The sequence below is a fragment of the Lagenorhynchus albirostris genome, chromosome 8 (genome assembly GCF_949774975.1).
Source record: "Lagenorhynchus albirostris chromosome 8, mLagAlb1.1, whole genome shotgun sequence".
Classification (NCBI taxonomy): Eukaryota; Metazoa; Chordata; class Mammalia; order Artiodactyla; family Delphinidae; genus Lagenorhynchus; species Lagenorhynchus albirostris.
In genome coordinates this window covers 19,250,523-19,276,106 of record NC_083102.1, presented here as the reverse complement: position 1 = coordinate 19,276,106, position 25,584 = coordinate 19,250,523, and the positions used below count along the sequence as shown (strand labels likewise).

The following is a 25,584-nucleotide window of genomic DNA, read 5'->3' as shown; positions in this document are numbered from 1 at the left end:
CTACAACAGAATATCAGGAAGCAATGAGCCAGCCTTTCTAGAGTTAAAAGACTATTGCCTAGTCATTCCTACCTTCACCTTCATTATTAATCTATCAGTAAATACCTGTAAATTCTTCCAAAGACTCTGCTATGCTGTCTCAAAGTTATATCACAGTAATAATTCCACAACTCAGACATAAAGTTACCAGAATTAAAAGCCTAGAAATACATTTGAGGATATAAGGAAAAGGAAATTAGATTAGAAGCATTTTATTTAATAGTAAAGTATCGCTGTATGTTCTAGAAAACATGAAGTGTGTGTCTTGGAATCTTGAAGTGGAGAAGTACAGAGAGTAGTTAGGTTTGGAACAAATGAAGGAGTGAGCCACTGTATGGTCAGTCAGACAAGGAGGGAAGGAGGAGGGTGACCTGGGCTTCTGCAGGTAACTACCTCCCGGCAGTATAGGGTGGACTGCAAGGCTTGGAAGGAAATGATAGTTTTGAAACACACATTCTTGTAGGACTGATCATACTTGAACTGACAGTTAGGGGGCGTAGAAAATTACCTAGGTTTGGAGAGCTCTTCCATATCTCCACCTTCCATCACAGTGTCCTACTTATTTTTTTTATTTATTTATTTTTGGTTTCCCAAAACCCCACAGGTTTTTTTTTTGTTTTGTTTTTCACACACACACACACACACACACACACACACACACACACACACACACACACACACACACACACACTGTATTTTATTTTTACAAGCGATAAATAGACTGCACAATGTCCTACTTATAAATTCAGAATTGACCTAAGGAGTAGTTTAAGTTTACCTCCAAAATTTCTCTCCACCTGGCTTCTAGTATATGAAATTCCTTTAGTGAGGACACACAGAGCCTTTCTTCTTCTTTTTTAGCTTGAATCCTGATCACTTCCTTTTTTATTAATTAAAAAATTTAATTTTTTAGAGCAGTTTTAGGTTCACAGAAGAACTGAGTGGAAAGTACAGAGAACAGCCCCGTCCCTACATACGTATACACAGCCTCCCCGACTTGCAGCAGACAGCCTGCACCGCAGTAAAGCTTTTCACTTGACACTTAGAGATGAAAAGGTAGACCATGTAACTAATGGGACAGCAGTGCAACTTGTCATTCATTCGTATTCAAGCATCGTTACTGAACGAGAATAAACGACAGATACCAGATTCTTCTTTTTTAGTAGACAGTGAGCACGGTGAGTGAGCACTTTGCGCTTTGCTCTAGCTGTGCCCCATCCCCAACCCCACCCGTGGTCCATGACCTCTTGAGAGACAGACAGTACAGCCAGTCAGTGAACAGTAGAGGGTTCTGGGCCCGTACTGCCTACGTTTAGAATCTAGCTCCCCGTTGCCTAGCTTCAGAAGCTCTGTGCCTCCTTATCTCTAAATGGGCGTATCTCTAAACAGTGCCTGCCCCATGAGGTTGTTGTGAACGTTAGGTGAGTAAGCTATGAAAAGTGCTGAGAAAAGTACCTGACATGTATTTAATGTTATGCCTTCCTCCTTCTCTCCAAATGTTGTCATCTCTAGTTTTGTCACTTCAGAGTTTTCGTATACATTCAGTTTGTCTCCTCGTTGGGCTAAACCCTGCTCAGCTTTCCAGCTTCAGTTTGTCACTGTGATGAGCCCTCCCTGCTGGTGTCTCCTCTCCCTAACATACCCCCTCTAAAACAAAAAGCACAAAGGACACACTCTCTGTCTCTCTTTCCTTCTCTCTCGCTCTGGGCTTGTGGCCCCTGCTGTGTGCTCACATCTTTACTGTTCCCTTTCTTATATCGTTCTCCACACTGGATTGTGGATTTGCACAGAGCTCTAAGCTCCATGAGGGACATACTGTTTTATTCCCTGTGCTTAGTACAGTGCCTGGTGTAGTAAATGTTCAGTAAATACTGATTGACTCACTGACAGAAGGAATGAGGATGGCAGAGGTCTAAAGTAGGATGGACAGCTTATTAGTGAGAGGTTAGGAAGGGGGTCCCAAAGGAGATGGGGCCACTGACAGCCATTATCAGCTTCATAGGTTTGCATTAGCTTTTAAGTTTAAGCCGAAGTAGAGCCTATACGTAGATACTTTTTTGTTCTTTGCAGTTATACATGGCTTTATTAAATAGAAATGTTGCCCTTGAGCTGTCTGGCCTGGGACAACATTGCTGTATATAATTGAAAAACATTGAAAAATCCAACTAAGTTACAGAGGACTTTCATTCTGTGAGAATGGTTAATCGAAGAATCATCATAATCGAGGAACTTTACCATCCTTCAAAAAGCTAGTTGAAATATGGAACTTTCAAGCAACAGTCTATTGTACTTACCAGTGTTGAGCAAAATAGGAGCATTTATCTTTGGTTAGAGGGGAGAAAGTAGCTAGCAAACATATCATGTTCATAATAATCATTAAAAATAATTGAGCTGAGCCGACACATCATGTGCTTGGTGAGAGGCTGTATCAGCTGACCAGTTTTTGTGCAAGTTTGATGGAGTTTCATTCAGGAACCAAAGTTTCTCTGATGAATACTTTTAATATTGCAGCAGGAAAAAAGGAGCTGGGGGGGAATCACATCTTTTTTCCATAAAAAACGGTCATTCTTTTTCAGTTATTCTATTAATCTGACTGGTCTGAGGACCACAGTGAGATCTGCATTTCACCTTATCCTGAAAAGGCATAGTTAAATAGTTCACTCACATCATAAGAGACTGGCAGGAGATTTTTGTCTCTTCTCTTAGAGCCATGAAGCCGCAGGCTTTGCTTCCCAGTGGTTTGGTTCGTGAGGTCAGCTCTTCCTTCTGTGGTAGGAGAGCAGTAAAGATAGACCATCAAAGTAACATTAGAAGGCTCACATCTGACAAAAGTTAAGCTCCTGTCAACATTTCTAATTCATCATGCAATTAAAAAATGTTCTACCTAACAACACACAAGGGGGAAAAAAGAATGAAAAAATGAGATTTCTTTGGTATCATCAACCCATCTCAGTTGGCTCTAGCTGTCAGGGTACAGGTGGTTCATTACATTGTGTGCTGTAGGCAGCTGGGCTGAGGACGTTGGGGTGCTGTTCCCAAGAGTGCAGCGCAACAGCTGGAAGTCAGACTTGTTCATGTGTCTGCGTTAATCATGGATGTCCTGTTATTCTGAGCCCCTCCACTGCTTCATTGTACTGCTCACACAGTCATGTGGTAGCTTAGAAAGGTACTCATTTTAAAGAACATTTAACTTCAATATAGTGTCTGATTTTTTTTTTAATTTTTTTTTTATACAGCAGGTTCTTATTAGTTATCTATTTTATACGTATTAGTGTATATATGTCAATTCCAATCTCGCAGTTCATCCCACCCCCGCTTTCCCCCCTTGGTGTCCATACATTTCTTCTCTACATCTGTGTCTCAGTTTCTGCCCTGCAAACTGGTTCATCTATACCATTTTTCTAGGTTCCACATATATGCATTAATATACGATATTTGTTTTTCTCTTTCTGACTCACTTCACTCTGTATGACAGTCTCTAGATCCATCCACGTCTCTACAAATGACCCAATTTGTTCCTTTTTATGGCTGGGTAATATTCCATGGTATGTATGTGCCAACATCTTCTTTATCCATTTGTCTGTCGATGGGCATTTAGGTTGCTTCCATGTCCTGGCTATTGTAAAGAGTGCTTCAGTGAACATTGGGGTGCATGTGTCTTTTTGAATTGTGGTTCTTTCTGGGTATATGCCCAGCAGTGAGATTGCTGGGTTATATGGTAATTCTGTTTTTAGTTTGCTAAGGAACCTCCATACTGTTCTCCATAGTGGCTGTATCAATTTACATTCCCACCAACAGTGCAAGAGGGTTCCCTTTTCTCCACACCCTCTCCAGCATTTGTTGTTTGTACATTTTCTGTTGATGCCCATTCTAACTGGTGTGAGATGAGACCTCATTGTAGTTTTGATTTGCATTTCTCTAATAATTAGTGATGTTGAGTAGCTTTTAATGTGCGTCTTGGCCCTCTGTATGTCTTCTATGGAGAAATGTCTATTTAGGTCTTCTGCCCATTTTTGGATTGGGTTGTCTTTTTAATAATGAGCTGCATGAGCTGTTTGTATATTTTGGAGATTAATCCTTTGTCTGTTGATTCATTTGCAAATATTTTCTCCCATTCTGAGGGTTGTCTTTTCGTCTTGTTTGTGGTTTCCTTTGCTTTGCAAAAGCTTTGAAGTTTCATTAGGTTCCATTTGTTTATTTTTGTTTTTATTTCCATTACTCTAGGAGAGGAAGTGGATCAACAAAGATCTTGCTGTGATTTATGTCAAACAGTGTTCTTCCTATGTTTTCCTCTAAGAGTTTTATAGTGTCTGGTCTTACATTTATGTCTCTAATCCATTTGGAGTTTATTTTTGTGTATAGTGTTAGGGAGTGTTCTAATTTCATTCTTTTACATGTAGCTGTCCAGTTTTCCCAGCACCACTTATTGAAGAGACTGTCTTTTCTCCATCATATATCCTTGCCTCCTTTGTCATAGATTAGTTGACCATAGGTGTGTGGGTTTATCTCTGGGCTTTCTATATTGTTCCATTGATCTATATTTCTGTTTTTGTGCCAGTACCATATTGTCTTGATTACTGTAGCTTTGTAGTATAGTCTGAAGTCAGGGAGTCTGATTCCTCCAGCTCCGTTTCTTTCCCTCAAGACTGCTATGGCTATTTGGGGTCTTTTGTGTCTCTGTACAAATTTTAAGATTTTTGGTTCTAGTTCTGTAAAAAATGCCACGGATACTTTGATAGGGATTGCATTGAATCTGTAGATTTCTTTGGGTAGTATAGTCATTTTCACAATATTGATTCTTCCAATCTAAGAACATGGTATATCTCTCCATCTGTTGGTATCATCTTTAATTTCTTTCATCAGTGTCTTAGTTTTCTGCATACAGGGCTTTTGTCTCCCTAGGTAGGTTTATTCCTAGGTATTTTATTCTTTTTGTTGCAGTGGTAAATGGGAGTGTTTCCTTAATTTCTCTTTCAGATTTTTCATCATTAGTGTATGGGAATGCAAGATATTTCTGTGCGTTAATTTTGTATCCTGCAACTTTACCAAATTCATTGATTAGCTCTACTAGTTTTCTGGTGGCATCTTTAGGATTCTCTATGTGTAGTATCATGTCATCTGCAAACAGTGACAGTTTTACTTTTTCTTTTCCTATTTGTATTCCTTTTATTTCTTTTTCTTCTCTGATTGCCGTGGCTAGGACTTCCAAAACTATGTCGAATAATAGTGACAAGAGTGGACATCCTTGTCTTGTTCCTGATCTTAGTGGAAATGCTTTCAGTTTTTCACCACTGAGAATGATGTTTGCTGTGGATTTGTCATATACGGTGTTCATTATGTTGAGGTAGTTTCCCTCTGTGCTGACTTTCTGGAGAGTTTTTATCATTAATGGGTGTTGAATTTTGTCAAAAGCTTTTTCTGCATCTATTGAGATGATCATATGGGTTTTCTTCTTCAATTTGTTAATATGGTGTATCACATTGATTGATTTGCGTATATTGAAGAACCCTTTCATCCCTGGGATAAATCCCACTTGATCATGGTGTATGATCCTGTTAATGTGCTGTTGGATTCTGTTTGCTAGTGTTTTGTTGAGGATTTTTGCATCTATATTCATCAGTGACATTGGTCTGTAATTTTTTTGTAGTATCTTTGTCTGGTTTTGGTAACAAGGTGATGGTGCCCTCATGGAATCAGTTTGGGAGTGTTCCTTCCTTTGACATTTTTTGGAAGAGTTCAATAAGGATGGGTGTTAGCTCTTCTCTAAATGTGTGATAGAATTCACCTGTGAAGCCATCTGGTCCTGGACTTTTGTTTGTTGGAAGATTTTTAATCACAGTGTCAATTTCATAACTTGTGATTGGTGTGTTCATATTTTCTATTTCTTCTTGGTTCAGTCTTGGATGGTTGTACCTTTCTAAGAATTTGTCCATTTCTTCCAGGTTGTCCATTTTATTGGCATAGAGTTGCTTGTAGTAGTCTCTTAGGATGCTTTGTATTTCTGTGTTGTCTGTTGTAACTTCTCCTTTTTCATTTCTAATTTTATTGATTTGAGTCCTCTCACCTTTGTCTTGATGAGTCTGGCTAATGGTTTATCAATTTTATTTATCTTCTCAAAGAACCAGCTTTTAGTTTTATTGATCTTTGCTATTATTTACTTTGTTTCTATTTCATTTATTTCTGCTCTGATCTTTATGATTTCTTTCCTTCTAACTTTGGGTTTTGTTTGTTCTTCTTTCTCTAGTTCCTTTAGGTGTAAGGTTAGATTGTTTATTTGAGATTTTTTTTGATTCTTGAGGTAGGCTTGTATAGCTGTAAACTTCCCTCTTAGAACTGCTTTTGCTGCATCCCATAGGTTTTGGATCAGCGTGCTTTCATTGTCATTTGACTCTAGGTATTTTTGATTTCCTCTATGATTTCTTCAGTTATCTCTTGGTTATTTAATGTATTGTTTAGCCTCCAAGTTTTTGTGTTTTTTACATTGTTTTCCCTGTAATTGATTTCTAATCTCATAGTATTGTGGTCAGAAAAGATGCTTGATATTATTTCAGTTTTCTTAAATTTAGTGAGGCTTGATGTGACCCAAGATGTGATCTTCCTGCTGTTTTTGGATGGAATGTCCTATCAATATCAGTTAAATCTGTCTGGTGTATTATGTCATTTAAAGCTTCTGTTTCCTTATTTATTTTCATTTTGGGTGATCTGTCCATTGGTGTAAGTGAGGTGTTAAAGTCCCCCACTATTACTGTGTTACTGTTGATTTCCTCTTTTAAGCTGTTAGCAGTTTCCTTATGTATTGAGGTGCTCCTATGTTGGGTGCATATATATTTATAATTGTTATATCTTCTTTTGGAATTATCCCTTGATCATTACATAGTGTCCTTCCTTGTCTCTTGTAACATTCTTTATTTTAAAGTCTATTTTATGTGATATGAGTATTGCTACTCCAGCTTTCTTTTGATTTCCATTTGCATGGAATATCTTTTTCCATCCCCTCACTTTCAGTCTGTATGTGTCCCTAGGTCTGAAGTGGGTCTCTTGTAGATAGCATATAGATGGGTCTTGTTTTTGTATGCATTCAGGAAGCCTGTGTCTTTTGGTTGGAGCATTTAATCCATTCATGTTTAAGGTAATGATCGTTATGTATGTTCCTATTACCATATTGTTAATTGTTTTGGGTTTGTTTTTGTAGGTCCTTTTCTTCTCTTGTGTTTCCCACTTAGAGAAGTTCCTTTAGCAGTTGTTGTAGAGCTGGTTTGGTGGTGCTGAATTCTCTTAGCTTTTGCTTGTCTGTAAAGCTTTTGATTTCTCCATCAAATCTGAATGAAATCCTTGCTGGGTAGAGTAATCTTGGTTGTAGGTTCTTCCCTTTCATCACTTTAAGTATGTCATGCCACTCCCTTCTGGCTTGTAGAGTTTCTGCTGAGAAATCAGCTCTTAACCTTATGGGAGATCCCCTGTATGCTATTTGTCATTTTACCTTGTTGGTTTTAATAATATTTCTTTGTCTTTAATTTTTGTCAAATTGGTTACTATGTGTCTCGGCCTGTTTCTCCTTGGGTTTATCCTGCTGGGGACTCTGCACCTCCTGGACTTGGGTGGCTATTTCCTTTCCCATGTTAGGGAAGTTTTTGACTATAATCTCTTCAAATGTTTTCTTGGGTCCTTTCTCGCTCTCTTCTCCTTCTGGGACCCTTATAATGCGAATGTTGGTGCGTTTAATGTTGTCCCAGTGGTCTCTTAGGCCGTCTTCATTTCTTTTTATTCTTTTTTCTTTATTCTGTTCCATGGCAATGAATTCCTTCTGTCTTCCAGGTCACTTATCCGTTTCTGTCTCAGTTATTCTGCTATTGATTCCTTCTAGTGTAGTTTTCATTTCAGTTATTATATGTTCATCTCTGTGTGTTTGTTCTTTAATTCTTCTAGGTCTTTGTTCAACATTTCTTGCATCTTCTCGATCTTTGCCTCCATTCTTTTTCCGAGGTCCTGGATCATATTCACTATCAGTATTCTGAGTTCTTTTTCTGGAAGGTTGCCTATCTCCACTTCATTTAATTGTTTTTCTGGGGTTTTATCTTGTTCCTTCATCTGGTACATAGTCCTCTGCCTTTTCATTTTATGTATCTTTCTGCGAATGTGGTTTTCATTCCACAGGCTGCAGGATTGTAGTTCTTCTTGCTTCTGCTGTCTGCCCTCTGGTGGATGAGGTTATCTAAGAGGCTTGTGCAAGTTTCCTGATGGGAGGGACTGGTGGTAGGTAGAGCTGACTGTTGCTCTTTTGGGCAGAGCTCAGTAAAACTTTAATCTGCTTGTCTGCTGATGGATGTGGCTTGGTTCCCTCTGTGTTGGTTGTTTGGCCTGAGGCGGCCCAACACTTGAGCCCACCCGGGCTCTTTGGTGGGGCTGATGGCGGACTCCGGGAGGGCTCACGGCAAGGAGTACTTCCCAGAACTTCTGCTGCCAGTGACCTTGTCCTCATGGTGAGACAGAGCCACCCCCCCTGCCTCTGCAGGAGACCCTCCAACACTGGCAGGTAGGTCTGGTTCAGTTGCCTATGGGGTCACTGCTCCTTCCCCTAGGTCCTGATGTGCACAGTACGTTGTGTGTGCCCTCCAAGAGTGGAGTCTCTGTTTCCCCCAGTCCTGTCAAAGTCCTGCAGTCATATCCCACTAGCCTCAGAATCTGATTCTCTAGAAATTCCTCCTCCTGTTCCCAGACATGGGAACCTGGGAAGGTTGGGAAGCCTGGTTGGGAAGGCTTGGGAAGCCTGACATGGGGCTCAGAACCTTCACTCCAGTGGGTGGACTTCTGTGGTATGTGTTCCCCTGTTTGTGAGTCACCCACCCAGCAGTTATGGGATTTGATTTTATTGTGATTGTGCCCCTCCTACCGTCTCATTGTGGCTTCTCCTTTGTCTTTGGGTGTGGGGTATCTTTTTTGGTCATTAGTTCCAGTGTCTTCCTGTCAATGATTGTTCAGCAGTTAGTTGTGATTCTGGTGCTCTCGCAAGAGGTAGTGGCAGTCTGGTGTCTGAGTTTTGATGTGTGGGTCTTCAGGAGAATAAGGTAACTGATGAACACATTGTCTCATGAGGGTTGAAAAAAAAAGTCAAAATAGTTACTGCTGCCCATGACCAAAACAGGGTCTCTGGTTAATCCCCTTTGCCTCGGTTTTCTCATTTGAAAAATAGAGCTGTTTCCAGTTCTGACTCTTTTAGGAGGGGATATTGTGACTGTAAAATTAGATATCAAAACTCTGGAAAAATTAGAATAGCTGTAATTGATTGAAATTAAAATGGTGCTTTAAAAAAAGTTTATCATTGTGGAATGAGGAGAGCTGCATCCCTCTCTTTATCTCTCATTTTCTCTTCCCATGCACTCTTACTGTTTCTCTGGGTCGGCTCACCTCAAGGTCACCGGTGACCTCCATCTTGGCAGATTCAGTGTTTGCTCTTCTGTGTTCATCTCACTTGCTCGTTCAGCAACTGTTTTCCTTTTCTCTTTCTCATGCTCTTTCTGAGTCTTCTCAAGGGCTCCTTGGAGTGTCTCATGGTTTGGTCCTGAAAGCTTTCCTGTGTTCCCTCTGTACACTCTCCCCTGATGATCTCAGCCAAAACCAAGCTTTGCTTGGGGCCAGGTGCATATGACCTGCAGATCTAGGTCTCCTGCCCACATCTCATTATTGTTTCCTGATCTCTTCCAGCATCCTACCTCCCCTCCCCACATCTTATCATTCGTAACCTCAGCATGTTTTTGATTTTCCTCATAATACTTAAAAAAATATGTACATCTTGTCAACTTGTTAATATTCTACACAGAATGCAAGCCTTACTAATGCGTTCCAGTGCCTAGGACGATACTTGGCTTGAATTAGGCACTTCGAAAATATATGATGAAGGAGGCCTCTTTCCTCCATATCTCCTTATTTGCACGCACAAGCCTACTTATTTGAGAAACGCTAGTGGGAGCTTTAATAAACAGAGTAGGAGTTCTGTACTTTGTCTTTGCTCGGTTTTTAAATTTTATTTATTTATTTTTTTTGTGGTACGCAGGCCTCTCACTGTTGTGGCCTCTCCCGTTGTGGAGCACAGGCTCCGGACGCGCAGGCTTAGCGGCTATTGCTCACGGGCCCAGCCGCTCTGCGGCATGTGGGATCTTCCGGACCGGGGCACGAACCCGTGTCCCCTGCATCGGCAGGCAGACTCCCAACCACTGCGCCACCAGGGAAGCCCTTTGCTCATTTTTAAAGGTGATCAAACTCTCCAATAGGTAGAGTACATTAATTGTCACCAATCCAAGTAGAAATGTATACTCAGTTTTGATTACAGTTTCTTCTCTGTCTTGGGGCTACTTAGTACTTCTGTTTGTACTCAATCATATTACCTTTAAGAGTGTCATTTTTATTACCATTAGTTAAATCAGTGGCATTTCCATGGCCCTGACATTGAAATAGTCTGTAAAGCTCCAACCACTTGAAATAGTCTGTAAAGCTACAACCACTTGAGAATTGACTTCTCTAAGAGGATTTGCTTTACATAGTAAATATGGAAGTACTGACATCAGGGAAAACTGGGCTCTTATACTGACCTGACCTGAATTTTCTGAGTTTTTCTTTCTAATGGGTTGTTGGTGACTGGGGTTGTGAATACTTAATAGTATCGTATGTAATTAATCTGCTTGGAGGTGCCTTGCCTTAAGGTAAGGCAATATTTGAAATAGATTAAGCATGAGTTGATTATCCTTTTTACAGAAGGATTTATCACAGGAGGATTTAGTGTAGGAGTCTCCTGAGTAGCAGGCTGTTCTATAATGGAGCATTTAAAGCAAGATTTCACTTATGCACACATTTTCAGGGACGTTTTGGCTGAAGTGAGGTACAGCAGTTTTACACACATACCACTCTTGTGTTCCACAGCATTATATATAAGAAGCACTTGTAAAGCTTTATATTCGTGAAATTTGATTAGAAAATTCTTTGTAGTCTTTAAAATCTTGCTTAATGACTTTGTTAATAACTGAGTAACAATATGCAAGCGACATGGGGAAAAAAGTACTTTTTTTTTGGTTAAAATTGCACATAATTATTTCAAAATAACCTTAATCTCTTACAGTTATCTCTTCTGTTTTAGGTTGTAAAATAGTATATGAAAATTGATTCCCCCTCCTTTTGTATATTTATATTCTTGCTTTTTAAAAGACAGATCATAACTTATATGTAAGATATGTCTTAATATGAAATTATAATAAAATTTTTATAAGTGCTAATTTCTTTATCTTTTCCTAAGAAGTAGTAAGGAATAAATATACTTTCCTCAGGTCATGAGCAGACAAATGCGTTATTTCAAATCATGTAGGAAATAAAAGTGTTCCTATGCCACAATTGTTATTGAGCGTACCAGCCCTTAGTCTTAATCTATGCCAGATAGATGTTTATTTTATTTTAAAATGCTCTTTTGTGGATTTAGTTTATATAAAATGGATTTATTTTCTGAATAAGTCTAGTTCATAAAACATCCTTTCTACCCAGTGGACAAACCACTGGTAGCTGAACCATGTGGAAGGTCATGAGAAAATGGATCATTAGAGTGTAAAGTGGCCATCACAAAGCCTTATTTAGTAAAGTCTAAGAGCCTCACTCTTGAGGAATGACCCTTGGTCATTGTGCAGAACTGGTTGATGATATATCATCTTATTTTTAAAAAACTTTTGTTCTATCCATTTATTCATTCATCCATACAGAGATAGGGGAGAAGTGGCCATGCTGCTAAATGAGATATATATTTGAGTTTTAAAAGTGGTACGTATGCATGTCTATCTATATTATACTTCAGTTAAAAGGTTTTCTTTAAAGCAAAGTATGAAAAAACACCAGAAACTTCTAACATGATGTAACAGAGAATTTTGAATGTTAGCTTCTCTTATATTTTTCATCATTTGGTTCACATTAATTTTTTAACAATGTGAAGATGATAGCTTTGCTATTATTCCTTATTTTCTTAGACTTTCTCTAGGACCATAAGAAGTTATATTTTGGCAACCCTAGTAGTTTATATGATGCAACTAATAATTCTGACCTGAGCTCTTTTAGAAGGTAGAGAAGAGCACAATCATTTGTAGTATGTAGTGAGGAAAGTAATTATTAGAAACTAGTGAGAATGCTACATAACAAATTTATCATTGTCCCAGTAAGACACAATTCATAAGCTAATTTTACATTTTCAAAATGAAGGTTGAGTCCTTCAGGAAGGCTAATAGTTAGACATTACCTTATCTAAAGTGATCTATTACCAAAATTCAGAAGAAATTGATGTAAACAAGCACATAGTATGATGTCTAGAAAATGAAGAAATAGATTTTAATGGTAGAATGTGCTTTAGAACTCATAATCTAGTGCTTTTAAACTCATTTTTCAGTCATAGAACCTGTCTTCTGTTTAAGTCTTATTTCATAGTTCAAATGGTTTGACTAAGTGGGCTTGAGGGCTCAGAGCCCCACCTGCTTAGATGCCCACCCCCCTTCCATTTGCTCCTTTCCCCTTCCTCTGTGTGGCACCAAGGCACCATTACAAAACTACAGACTCCCAGAAGCAGACTCCTACGCAACGGAAAACTTGATATCGGGAGAGAGATGACATTACAGATTTGTGGGGATAGGACAGACTAATCAGTAGTGGGTGTTAAGACAATTGATTATCCGTAAAGAAAAAAAGACATTAGATTTGAACCTCATATCATTTAGGAAAATAAATTTTTGATGGGTTAGAACTCAGATGTGAAAGGCAAAACCTCTGGACAAGTATGCTCATAGCAGCATTGTTTGAATAACAGAAAACTGGAAACAACTCAAAGGCCATAGACAGGAAAAAGGAATTATAAATCAGTATAGCCATAATTCCACATGGCGGAATACTTTATAACAGCGAAAGTGAATGAACTCTGCTATACATTACCTTGGTTGAGTCTCCGAAGCAATCACATAGGAATATATATAGTCTAGTTCCATCTACATGAAGATCAGAAGCAGTCAGGACTGAACAGTGTCTTCCGGAGGCATATTTCCTCATATGATGAAAATGTGAGAAAGGTAAGATGGGGGCATAAATACAAAACTTAGGAAAGGGGTCTGCTCCGGAGAGGACGGAGGAGGATATGATCAAAGAGAGGAGCACATGGGGCTTGAAGGGGATAATGGTGGTGGTGTGTTTCTTCAGCTAAGTGATGGAAATGGTATGGCTTGTTGTATTATTTTTAAAACCATACAAATGTCATAGATACTCATATATATAATACATTTCATAAAAAGTAGAAATATAATCATTTTTAAAAGGGCCTCTAAGTGTCCAGAGACAAAACCACATATGTAGTGTAATGCCCCTGTTTAGAAGTCTAAACCAAATTTGGAGTTTCTTGTGACCACTGGATTCGTTCTTGGGCCTGCAGCCTTCCACTGATACTCCGTGTCCCTGCCGAAGCTGTGAATGATTGCTGAACTAGTCCTGTACCTTAAGGAGTTCATGAGAAGATAACCTCAGGGTCAGGAGGGCTCCCTCCCCACTGACCCACACCCTCCCCTCCCTCATCCTCTGTCTGGGTGTCAGAACCTAGCATTAAGCGAGGTCAACAGCTATTCTACTTTTCTTTCCTGTATTTTCTAGGAATTCTGGTTGTTTATTGAATCGGTACAGATTTATCACATGTGTTCATACTGGGCACTTCACTTGGCCTTTAGGATACAGTGATGAACAGAACCAAGTTTTGATTTTTGCCTTTGAAAGTCAAAAGAATAGAAAGGGACCATGAATGTGTCACAGAGAGCCTGGCACTTGTCTCCCAGCATTTGTTCTATATTAACAGAGCCCCTGATTTTTAGCCAGACACATGGCCACCCCAAAATATAAACATATGTAAGCTTTCCTTGCAGTCAGCCATGGACACATAATTCTAACCAGTAGAATGTGAGTGAAAGTGATATGCATAACTTCAGGTCTTACATTTAAAGGGAAGGCTCTCCTTCTCTCCCAGCCCAGTACCTGTGTGCTGTGTGAAGATGTTCATACACACAGTGTGAACGAAGCATGGTGGGGAGTCATCTTAGACCGCGCAGGTGAGGCCGAACTGTAGGGATGGTAGAGCAGTGGGATACAGGGAGCTTGGGTTTCTGGGACCGTGGAGTGTCACACTGTGATGACCAGAGCCACCATCCCATCCCAGACTTCTCTGTGAGAGAGGAAGAAACTGTCTTGTTCAAGTCACTTGTAGTTTGATTCTCTTATTACTTGCAGCCCTACTTATGTTCTAATTAATTCAGCATACAAGTAAGTGATCACAGCCCGTGATATGTGCTATGATGGAGTTGTATGTGTATGTAACTGAGATGTGTGTACAAGTTCTGGGAAAGGCAGGGAGGCTTTCATAAGTATTTAAGGTTTGAGCTGCTTATAAGGGATGAAAGGAAGCTTTCCAGATAAAGAAAGGAGGGATGGGCATTTCAGGCAGTGGGCATGGAGGGATAAATGCATGCAAGTGAGAGAGTATAGGCTTTTCTTGTTTCATAACATGAATTGGATGTAACTTTTTCTGTTAATTAAGGAAATCAGTTCATGTATACTGACCTCTACTGATTATAATTTGTTACTTTTGGGAACCAGAGATGACAGAAAGGACACCAAAGCTGTTGTGAATGGCTTTGGTCATTGTGCATCATAATAGTTAAGAGATGAAGAACTGTTAGGAACCAGTGGTGTATTGACAATGATAGGAATATAAAAGATGATTATACTAGAGCAAAAGCTACATATAATCATACACTGGATTTTCTGAGTGGTGTTCAAGCAGTATAGCCTTGCCACTTTATTAGTAAAAATCCTATAGGAAAAAGAACTGTTTTAAATGCAACTATGGTAGCAGTATCAAAATCAGGCCGTGCGTGGTAGCTACAGCTTGAGATATTGGCAGCGTCTGGACCAGCCCACCCTCATTCCAAAGTCCCTTGTTCAGCTTAGGCTGCAAATGGCAGCTTGCTTCTGTGTGGAGATGGCAGAGTTCTGTGTGCTCACACTGGATTTCCAGCTTGTAATTGTGGTGTGGATGAAAATATGCATCAAGTTACTTTTGGCTTCACCACAGTTTTAAACTTGAAAATCCCGTATTACAGTAATTTATGATAGTCTGTATGAATGCTGCATGAATACTGTAATAGTCATAATATAGGATGTTCATTCCTAGAATTGTGATGACATCTACTGAACTGCAGCCAGTTCATTTGCATATTCATGCCCACTGAGCTCAAATAAGTCCCTGTTTGTTTGCACATTAATGCCTGATTTCAGCACCGGTTAACTCGTTTACATATCCCTGTTTAGTTGGTTAGTGAGGTTCATATGTGGAATATTGGCGCAGCTGTTCGTGCTTTGAGTAGCTAGGGCAGCTTTGTGGTTTAGTGGGAGGAGTACCTATTACTCATCTTGCTTTTACTAGGCAAGTCACTTTACCTGTCTGAGCCCCAGGTTACTCAGCTGGTGTAGTGAAAGTAGCGATACTTACCCTGCCTCTTTCTTAAGGTTCTTGTAATTGATGTATTGGAGTTGACAACATACAATCAACATTTCTAGGCCAACCATATTCTAGGCACTGCTCCTGGAACATTTACATATGGGAGAGTTCTAGGTCCCATGGAAGGCAAGACATGCAAACAGAGGCAGTTTTAATAAATGTTAGAAGTACCTTGGGGAGCATGGAGGTGAAAACGCAACATTCCCGAGGGAGTCATAGAAGCTGTTACAAAGGAGGAATCATTATATTGAAATTGGAAAGATGAGTTAACCATACTGACCAGGGGAAGGGCACTCACTGCAAGTAGGGAGAGGATGTAAAACACACAGCTGTGTGAAAGCTTCAGGGAACTAACTGTAGGTATTGCCTTGTGGGAATATTGGACCCAGTCAAGGGAGATGGGTGGGCAGATCTCAAAGGACCTGGTATAACAGAAGAAGGCATGGTTTCTGTCCTGTGAATGTTAAGGAATCCTCTAAGGATTTAAAGCAGGAGAGTCACATAATCAAATCTGTATTTTAGTAATAGTATTCTGGTGCCTTGCGGAGGAGAATCAATGCAGTGAGGTTGGAGACAAGAAGGCAAATTGTATTGTTGTTTCAGGTGAAAGCTTATAGAAGAGTATGCCAGCTTTTTTTTTTTTTTTTTTTTTTTTTGTGGTACGCGGGCCTCTCACTGTTGTGGCCTCTCCCGTTGCGGAGCACAGGCTCCGGACACGCAGGCTCAGCGGCCATGGCTCACGGGCCCAGCCGCTCTGCGGCACGTGGGATCTTCCTGGACTGGGGCATGAACCCGTGTCCCCTGCATCGGCAGGTGGACTCTCAACCACTGCACCACCGGGGAAGCCCATATGCCAGCTTTTTAGGAGGGTAATAGCAGTGAAGATGGAGAGGTGGGAATAGATCCAAAAGCTAATTTCGAGGTAGAGTCAGTTGGACACGTTGACTCATTCTGTGTGGAGATTGAGCAAGAGATAGGCTTGGTTCCCAGTTTTCCAATCTGGTGACTTGGGTAGATCATGATGTTATTTGTTCTAAGATAGGAAGTACAAGAAGAGAAGTAGTTTTTATGGAGTGTTAGCGGTGAAGATAGCTTTTTAAAGTATATATTTTCATGTTTCTCTTCTAGTTTTGTTTAGATCTATATAATCTAACATTAGGTAAACTAACTAATTGAATTAATCTATTATCAACTCCCTCATGATTAAGGCATTCCGCAATGTTCAATTACGCATTACCATTCCCCTTTCTAAGTGCAGAGTATTGGAGTTAGAGTTTTTTCCCCTCCCTCCTCCTCTTTCTATTTTTAAATTGCAAATACTGCTTTCTCCTTTCTAGGATTTGACTGATCTGTTAACTTTAGTGCCCTAATAAATCTCTGAAGAATGTGAATTCTTTAATTTTTATTTCTAGGTATCTCCTGTATTTTTATTATTATTAAAATCAAGATACCATCCATCTTTCGTAATAACTTGCTTTTTGATTTTGTACAAGTCACTTTACCAGTTTTCTCAGTTGTAAAGAGAAGCTCAGTGTTCTCTCTGACTCTCATTCTGCCCAAAGCTCTAGACTCTTGAGTCTCAGCCAATCAGTCACTCTCTGTTCTGGGTCTGAGGACTACTTAGTAGTTCAGAGCGTGGTCTCTGCAGCCAGGTTTCCTATCTGGGTGACTGGGCAAATTAACCCCTTTGTGTGTCAGTTTCATTTTCTATAAACTGTGAATATAATATACCTATCTCTTAGGGCCATAGTGAGGATGAAATGAGTTAATATGTGTTTAGAACATACTAAGTACTGAATAAATGTTAATTTATTTGTGACTGCCCCCCATCCTCCCCCCCCAGCACTTAGCATCATTCTTCACACATAGGAGACACTCAGTAAATTCTTTTAAAATTAATGAATAAGCATGGTAATGGACAATTACATTTAAGTAGAATCTCCTATAATGGTCCTTAGAAACTCTTTTGCTTCTTTTCTGTTTTCTTTGACAAAAGTCCTTCTAGTTAGAGGGTTGAGAAACCATGTTTACTTCAGTGATCCTCCGAATCTTACAGTGTTAAGTGGCATCCACTGCAGTAGTCTGGGTGGAATTTACATATATCTCTAACCACAGGGCAGCACTTAGTGACTCTGCAGTGATCTGCTCTTCCCATTTATATCCTCCCCAGAGATAAATATTCATGGCAGTAATGAAAGTAGCCATTTCTCTTCAAAGTTATTTTGATCTTGTCGCACTAACTCTGAACTTTACTACACAAATAATTTAGAATGATTAGTATATGGCAAAAAAAAAGGAGGAGGCTAAAGTGGAATGGACATGACTTCTTTTTATGGATTAACTACATCTCAGCATTTGGCAATGTTTTATATACCTTGTTGTTTTGCCTTCCTCTTTCCTCCAGTTTTAAATCATTTCCTTGCTACTTGTGAAAATGAAAAATAAATTATACTCTAACTTTTAACCTAAAAAATCCTAGAGGTAGCAGAGAGCTCAAATTAGTACCATAAAGGGAAATAAATTGAAATGATCTATTGAAAACAACATAAATTCTTAAAAACAACAAATGATGTATGACTGAAATGAAGTAAGAAAACAAAAACAATTACAACTAATCTGAAAGGAGAACTTTTGACTTAGCCTGGAAGGTGAGCAATGAGCTGTGTGTGGACGTTATTCTCCACAGAGTGGCTACAGAAAGAGGACCGGTCAAAGCGAGGCTGTGGACGGGTCAAGCATTCACTCGTTTATGATTATCTACCCTTTGTAGATTCTGTGACTCTTTCTGGAATCTGTTGGAATCACTAATTCTGACTCCTCTTAAGTATTTCGTGAGTCATTTAAAAAAAAATTTCAAGAGAAGATCTTTTGCTACAGAAATTCTTTTAGCATCTAATTTGAGCTCTTGACTCCGATCATTTCAAAACTATTTACTCCGATTAACTTAGTAGATGTAGTTTCCTCAGAATAGATACAGAATTTGGTCTTATTTCCTAAGGAATTGAAATCCTTTGTTATCCCCAAATCAGTCAGTATGGTTCTTTTTTTTTTAACCTTCACTTCTAGGACAATTTTAGGCAAATACAATGCCCCAAGGGGAATAATTAGCTCAATTTTAGATGCTGTTTGCTTCATCTTTAGCCATAATTGTTTTATTTTACACTTTGAAATTTGTCACTGCCTTAAATGTTTTTAGAAGTAATGATATAAATTATATAAATAGAAATTTTCTGTAACATATGAGCCTAGGAACTGAATCCTTTCTGTTCTTCCTTTTTTTCTACCTTATTTTCTTTATTATTGCCATTTTATTTTACTTTTTATTGAGGTAGAATATACCTACAATGAAGTGTGAAGTGTGCTTATCTTGAATATACATCTAAAATTTTGCATATTTATATAAATCATGTAACCAGCACCGAAAAGATTTTCTCATGTCATTTCCCAGTCCGCCTCACCCCCCTCAAGGTAACGATAATTCTCATACGAACGCTGTCACTTAGTCTTGCCTATTTAACTCTGTACAAATAGAATCATACTATGTCTTATGTATCTGGCTTCTTTTGCTCAACATAATGTTTGGAGATTCATACATGTTATTGAAGGTATAGTTTGTTTTTATTGCTATATATTCTATTGTATGATTGTAGGGCAAATTATTCATTCCCCCTGTTAATAGACGTTTGTCATTTCCACTTTCGGGCTATGATACATAACTATGCTATGAAGAATTTTGTACATATGCACTCACTTCTCTTGGGAATTAATATAGGAGTGGAATTGCCGGGTCATGAGCTAAGCATGTGTTTACCTTTAGAAGATACTAACAGGCGTTTTACAGTTACAGAAATTAATGAGAAATTCTATGAGAATTTCATTATTCTACATTCTCACTGACGTGATTTTATCAGCCTGTTAAGTTTTCTCTTTTCTGGTGGATGTGTAGTCTACTTTATTAAAAAAACAAAAAAAAAATCTCTCAGGTCTCCCTACTTCTGGATATGAGTATTCAGTTTACAGGCTATTTCCCGATTCACTGATTTATAGTACTACAGCTTTTCATAGTAATGTGACCCTGTGTTCTTCATAGGAAGTCCTGATTGTGTATATACGGTCTTACCCAGAATTCTTGGGTGGCCTTTCTTGTTAGAAATCACCCATTAACCTGTCATCACTTGATGGAATATAAAGATATCTCCTCTCTTCTCTCTTTGCCTTTTTTTTTTTGGTCAGTGGCTTTCTATTTTGAATTACATCTTTATTACATGTATCTTATTGATATTCTCACTGGTGGTAGGCAGAACTCTAAGTTGACCCCAATGACCTGTGACCTTTAGAATTCCTCCTCTTGTGTGTGGGCCAGATCTGTGAATATGATAGAGTCTCATTCCCATGATTAGGTTACATCATACTGCACCTGTAATGGGATTTTGCAGATAGGATTAAAGTTCCTAATGATTTATCTTTGAGTTAATCAAAAGGGAGATTACCCTTGGTGGGCCTGACTTAATCAAGTGAGTCTTTAAAAGAGACAAGAAGCAGTACAGACACTAGCCTTGAAGAAATAATTCTTGTGAGAAGAGTGGGCCATGTGAAGGACCTGAGGTGGTTTCTAGGAGCTGAGAGTGACTCCTGTCCAACAGACAGCAGGAAAACGAGGACTTCAGTCCTACAACCACAAAGAACTGGATTCTGCCAACAACCTGAATGCGCTCGGAAGAAGACCCCAAGCCTCAGATAAGTTTGCAACCCTGCCTAGCACCTAGTATTCAGCCTAGTGAGACCCTGAGCACAGGACCCAGCTAACCCCATGCCTGGACTCCTAAGTCACAGAAATTGTGAGCTAATCAGTGGTTGTTTTAAACTGCTAAATTTGTGGTAAGTTGTTACACATCAATAGAAAATTAATATACTACCCTGTCTTGATACTTCAGGATTCTTCCTTTTAGACTTCCAAACATTCCCTTAGACAAATGGATGGAAGTTGCTAAACTAGTTCCCTTACTGTAAGCTAGGAAAAGAACCACCTTCTTTCTTCTGACTCCAAATTTACTTGAGCTGTCAGTCTTGCAATTATTCCCTGCCCCTCCAGGTCTCTGTGACTTTAACTTAGAAGCTGAAAGGGACTTTGAGAAAGGATGGAGGTCTAATATGTTTCTGTAGACTTTACAGTATGAGATGAGGTTAAAAAATTTTTATAATACTTTATATGTACAATAAAAAACATCATCATGATAACTCTCTAAGGCAAGCTGTACAGAACCTGTTACCTCTCTGGGCTGTCTCATGTGCACCAGACACTGAACATGTCCAAATCAAACTCATGATCTCCCCTTCTCCCCATCACCCCCAAGCCTGCTCTTCTTTCAATGTACCTGATTTCATTAAATGGCGTTGTTGACTTATCAATTGCTAAACTCAGAAGTCATTCTTGTCTTCCACCTTTGTACTACACAGTTTGTTACCAGACCCTACTGATACTGCCTCCTAAACCCATCTACTGTTTTTATAAATGGCTCTTGCCTTACCCAGGTTCTAACTGCTATCACCTCTTGGTTGTTACTGCCTCTGCCTTAAATTCTTCCAAACCACTGGCTATACTGGAACCAGAGTGATTTAAAAGTATTCAGTGATTTCTTATGTCCCTTGTGCTAAACCCCATGTCCTTAATATGTATGATTTGACCACCAGTTACACACAGCCTCTTCTCGTCCCCTTTTCCTCACCATGGCCTTCTCGTTGGACTTCTCATGACCTTCTACTGGACTTCTCAGAACTTGCCAAGCTCATTCAGGCCTTGAGGCCTCCCTACTTGGAATTGGTTTGCCCCTATCTTCTCCTTCTCCTTGATAAATAGTTGTCATCTTTAAGGTACTTCTTTGCTTTATAAAACTATTTTTATATAATACTTACTAAGTATTTACCATGTGTAAATCAGTATTCTAAAAAATTTTGTATGGAGTATCTTCTTTCATCTTCTTAACTATTACGTCCTTCAGGAAGCTTTTTTTGTTTTGTTTGTTTAAATTTTCCCGGACAAGCTTAGGTTCCTTATTTGTAGGACGTGGCATGCTTATAATTATTCAGCTAATTACTCGTTGTTTGTTTGAAATGCGTACTTATTCATTTTAAAGTTCCACACAGGCAGGAACCTTGTCAGTTGTGTTTACCTTACATACCAAGTTCCTAGTCCAGTGTCCGGCATACGGTAAGTTCCCAATAATTATTCAGGCTTTTTAAAAATGAAAAGAAGTTCAATGTTACACATTAACCAAATGATGAACTAGACGGAAGCTTAGGTCTTTTCTCTCCAAGTTTAGAGCTTTGTCCAGTGTGTTAATAATACTTGAGAGATGAGCAAATATATCATAGATTATATTAAGAAGGGAGATAAGGGAAACTAATATTATTTGAGAGAAGAGAGTGAAGTTATTGAGATGGCATTTTTGAGTATATACATAATTATCACTTGATTCTCATAATCATTATGTCAAGTAGGCCTTGTTTTCTAATTTTTTATGGCTAAGAAACCACAGCTTATAGAAGTTAAGTAACCTGAACAAAGTCGCAAAACCAATAAATGATAGAGATGAACAGTTAATAGAGTTTCATTAAATAAGGTTTGCAAAATAACTTGCATTTGAAACGGCTTGTGCCTTTCTCTACTTTATTGAGATAATTTACATACAGTAAGCTACATTCATTCAAAATGAACAACTTGATGAGTTTTGATGGGTGTGTACACGGATACGGGACATTTTCATCACTCAAAAGTTTCTTTGTGCCCTTTTGTAGTCTGTTTCTCCCTCAATTCCCAGCCTCAGGCAGCTACTGAAATGATTTATGTCAAGAGATTAGCTTGCAATTTCTGTATTTCATATGAATGGAATCATACAGTATACCATTTTGTGCCTGGCTTCTTTCATTCAGTATAATAACTTTGTCATTCATATTGTTGCATATATCAGTAGTTTGTGCCTTTTTATTGCTGAGTAGTACTCTATGGTATGGATATACACAGTAGGTATGGGTATATCACATTGTTTATCCTTCCAGCTGTTGATGTATATCTCAGTTGTTTCCAGTTTTGGGTTATTGTAAATAATGCTGCTCTAAACTTTCATGGATAAGTCTTTGTGTGAGATGTATATTTTCAATTCTCTTGGGAATACTTGAGCGTGGGATTGCTAGGTCATATGGTAGGTGTGTGTTTAACTTTTTAAGAAAATGCCAGTTTTCTAAAGCGAGTATGGCATTTTATATTCCTACCGGCAGTGTATGCCAACCTTGGATTTGTCAGTCTTTCTAATTTCAGACTTTCAAATGAGTGTATAATGGTGTTTTATTGTGGTGGCTTGTAGATTTTTAATGTAATAGCTTATCGATATGTTGTGTAGCTGTGGATTTGAACATTCTAAATTCAAGTTAGAATCCATCTCAAATCTTTTTTCGCTTGTTGTTAATAACTAGTCCAGACCTGTTGTTCTGTTATTTCTTTTTTTTTTTTTTTAAGATGTTGGGGGTAGGAGTTTATTAATTAATTAATTAATTTTTTGGCTGTGTTGCGTCTTCGTTTCTGTGCGTGGGCTTTCTCTAGTTGTGGCACGCGGGGGCCGCTCTTCATCGCGGTGCGCGGGCCTCTCACTATCGCGGCCTCTCCTGTTGCGGAGCACAGGCTCCAGATGCGCAGGCTCAGTAGTTGTGGCTCATGGGCCTAGTTGCTCCGCGGCATGTGGGATCCTCCCAGACCAGGGCTTGAACCCGTGTCCCCTGCATTAGCAGGCAGATTCTCAACTGCTGCGCCACCAGGGAAGCCCAATTTCTTTTGAAATAACTTTAAAAATATTTACCTCTATGGCATTTTTAAGTATAGAGAAAATAGACATAACTATTTTACAAGTCAACTAGAGCCATGTATATTTATATTCATTCATATGTTAAAAACAGTGCTTACTAAAAGTACTGATTATTGTGTATCTATATAGTTCCAGCATCTTCTGAACGTTTGTGTAATATTATTAAACAGTACTGAGTGAGTTCTAAATAAGTCATGGTCTGAAGCTAAAAATTCCCAGTTGTTGCCTTATTAGTAATTGTAGGGCTAATGCAAAGTGCTGCTAATTAAGACTTTCTGTTTTTCTTTGCGTGCCACCATGGCAGCAAATGGTATCTTAAACTGACAAGCTGTAAATTAAAACTTGCAGAATGCAAGACCTAGTCTAGGGAAAATGAAGTTATGTATAGGTGACTTGTTCCATTTGAATTACTCAAAGGGCTGCTGGTGTAGACCAGCTGTGTTCTCTGATGACAAAAACGAATCTTGACATTTGGGATAATGAAAATTCAGTTCAGCACCTCTTTGAGATGTATGATAATATATTTTCAGTCAGAAGCAGAGGGAAAGGTGGGAGCAAAAACGCTAGCTTATTAAAATAGGCAACGTGACAAGTGGACATTGCTGGATCTGCAGTTTCTAGGAAAAAAAAATGTCAAGGGAAACCTGTTTTACAAAAATGATAGGAATAGCTGTTTTATGGAACGAAGGTGAAAAGATTTGACTTTTGGTATCTGACCTCTTTGCAGTTGCCTTTGTTCATGATTCCTAGTTTCATGGTTTATCGTACTTGGGGTGCAGGGTGAGGCACGAAAGGCCTGGAAAGGAGACTCACTTTTTTGGTTTGACAGTATTAATGCAATCATCTAGTTCATACCTTGTAAGCCCACTTATCATTTCCTCTGCGTGCGGTTTTTCTAGTTTAGCGGATTAGCTGCACTGTCTCTTCAAAGGCTATCCAATCAAGGAGGGGTTATTAAAACCAGGGCTATTTATGACTGAGAATTAATTAGAGAAGCATTTTCATGCAAAACATCCAATTTTTTGATTAGCAATGGAGCAGGGCTGCAATTAACACTCTAGGAAGCTTAAATTTCCAGCTTTTTGATTCTCAGGAAATGAGATTATCAAACCAGGGTCAGATACTTGACAGCAAAGCAGGGGTGGGAAAGTGTGAAATTATATGTAAAAAAAATTGTCTTTTGATTTTAATTCTGAGATTGCTATTAAGGCAATGGAAAATTCAGAGACGTGGAAGAACAAAAAATCTGAAAATGCAAGAACCTGAAATGCCTGATTCTTTAGTGGCCTATTTACTATGCAGAGTATCTATTATAAATGTTTGCTTGGAATGTTTTAGAAACACAGCAATATATTTTGTTCCTCTATTATTACTTATTATTCAATCTTTCTCCAATAAATTTCTTTTAGATATTCAGTGGCTGAACAAATATTTAAAGTGTTTGTATGCTTAGGAGACAAACCAAAATTTCTTTCATTAGAAAAGGAAGTTTCTTTTCTAAATGGTGGTTTGCTGTTTTTGGAGTCTATTTATTTTCATTGGTGTTTTTAATTATTTTAAATCACTTGAGACATAGTCGAGGTAGTGAGTTATCTCAAGACATAGATTACCATTTAATGGTAAGTGACCTTTGTCAAGCTTAGGTGTCTGCGGTAAGAAGTAAGGCAACCCTAGACCTCTGTGAAACAAAGTGGATGCTGTCATCAGCATAATTGGTGCTCCCTAAGGAGATAGAACATAATGAAAATTCATTCATTCTGGAAAATATTTTTCACCTTCTCTTCTCTTAATTTAGACATCTAATTTCAGTTGAGAAATAGAGGAGCAATTCATCTTTTGTGTTGGCTCACTCTGCCAGGGTAGCTTTCTGTCTTTCCCTTCTTCATCTATTAGTTTCTAAGACTCCTAAGTAAAGGGACCTTGTCAGTATTTTAAAATCACCAGTCCTTCTCTTCACTGGTTTTTTTTTTTTTTTTTTTTTTTTTTTGCGGTATGCAGGCCTCTCACTATTGTGGCCTCTCCCATTGCGGAGCACAGGCTCCGGACGCGCAGGCTCAGCGGCCATGGCTCACGGGCCCAGCCGCTCCGCGGCATGTGGGATCCTCCCGGACCGGGGCACGAACCCGTGTCCCCTGCATC

The 25,584-nt window shown here is 38.9% G+C and overlaps 1 protein-coding gene across 3 annotated transcripts in view; it reads left to right on the top strand.

Moving 5' to 3' along the window:
* Window positions 1–25,584, top strand: part of EXOC4 (exocyst complex component 4) — an 815,814-nt gene that overhangs the window by 245,987 nt on the left and 544,243 nt on the right. The window lies entirely within an intron of this gene.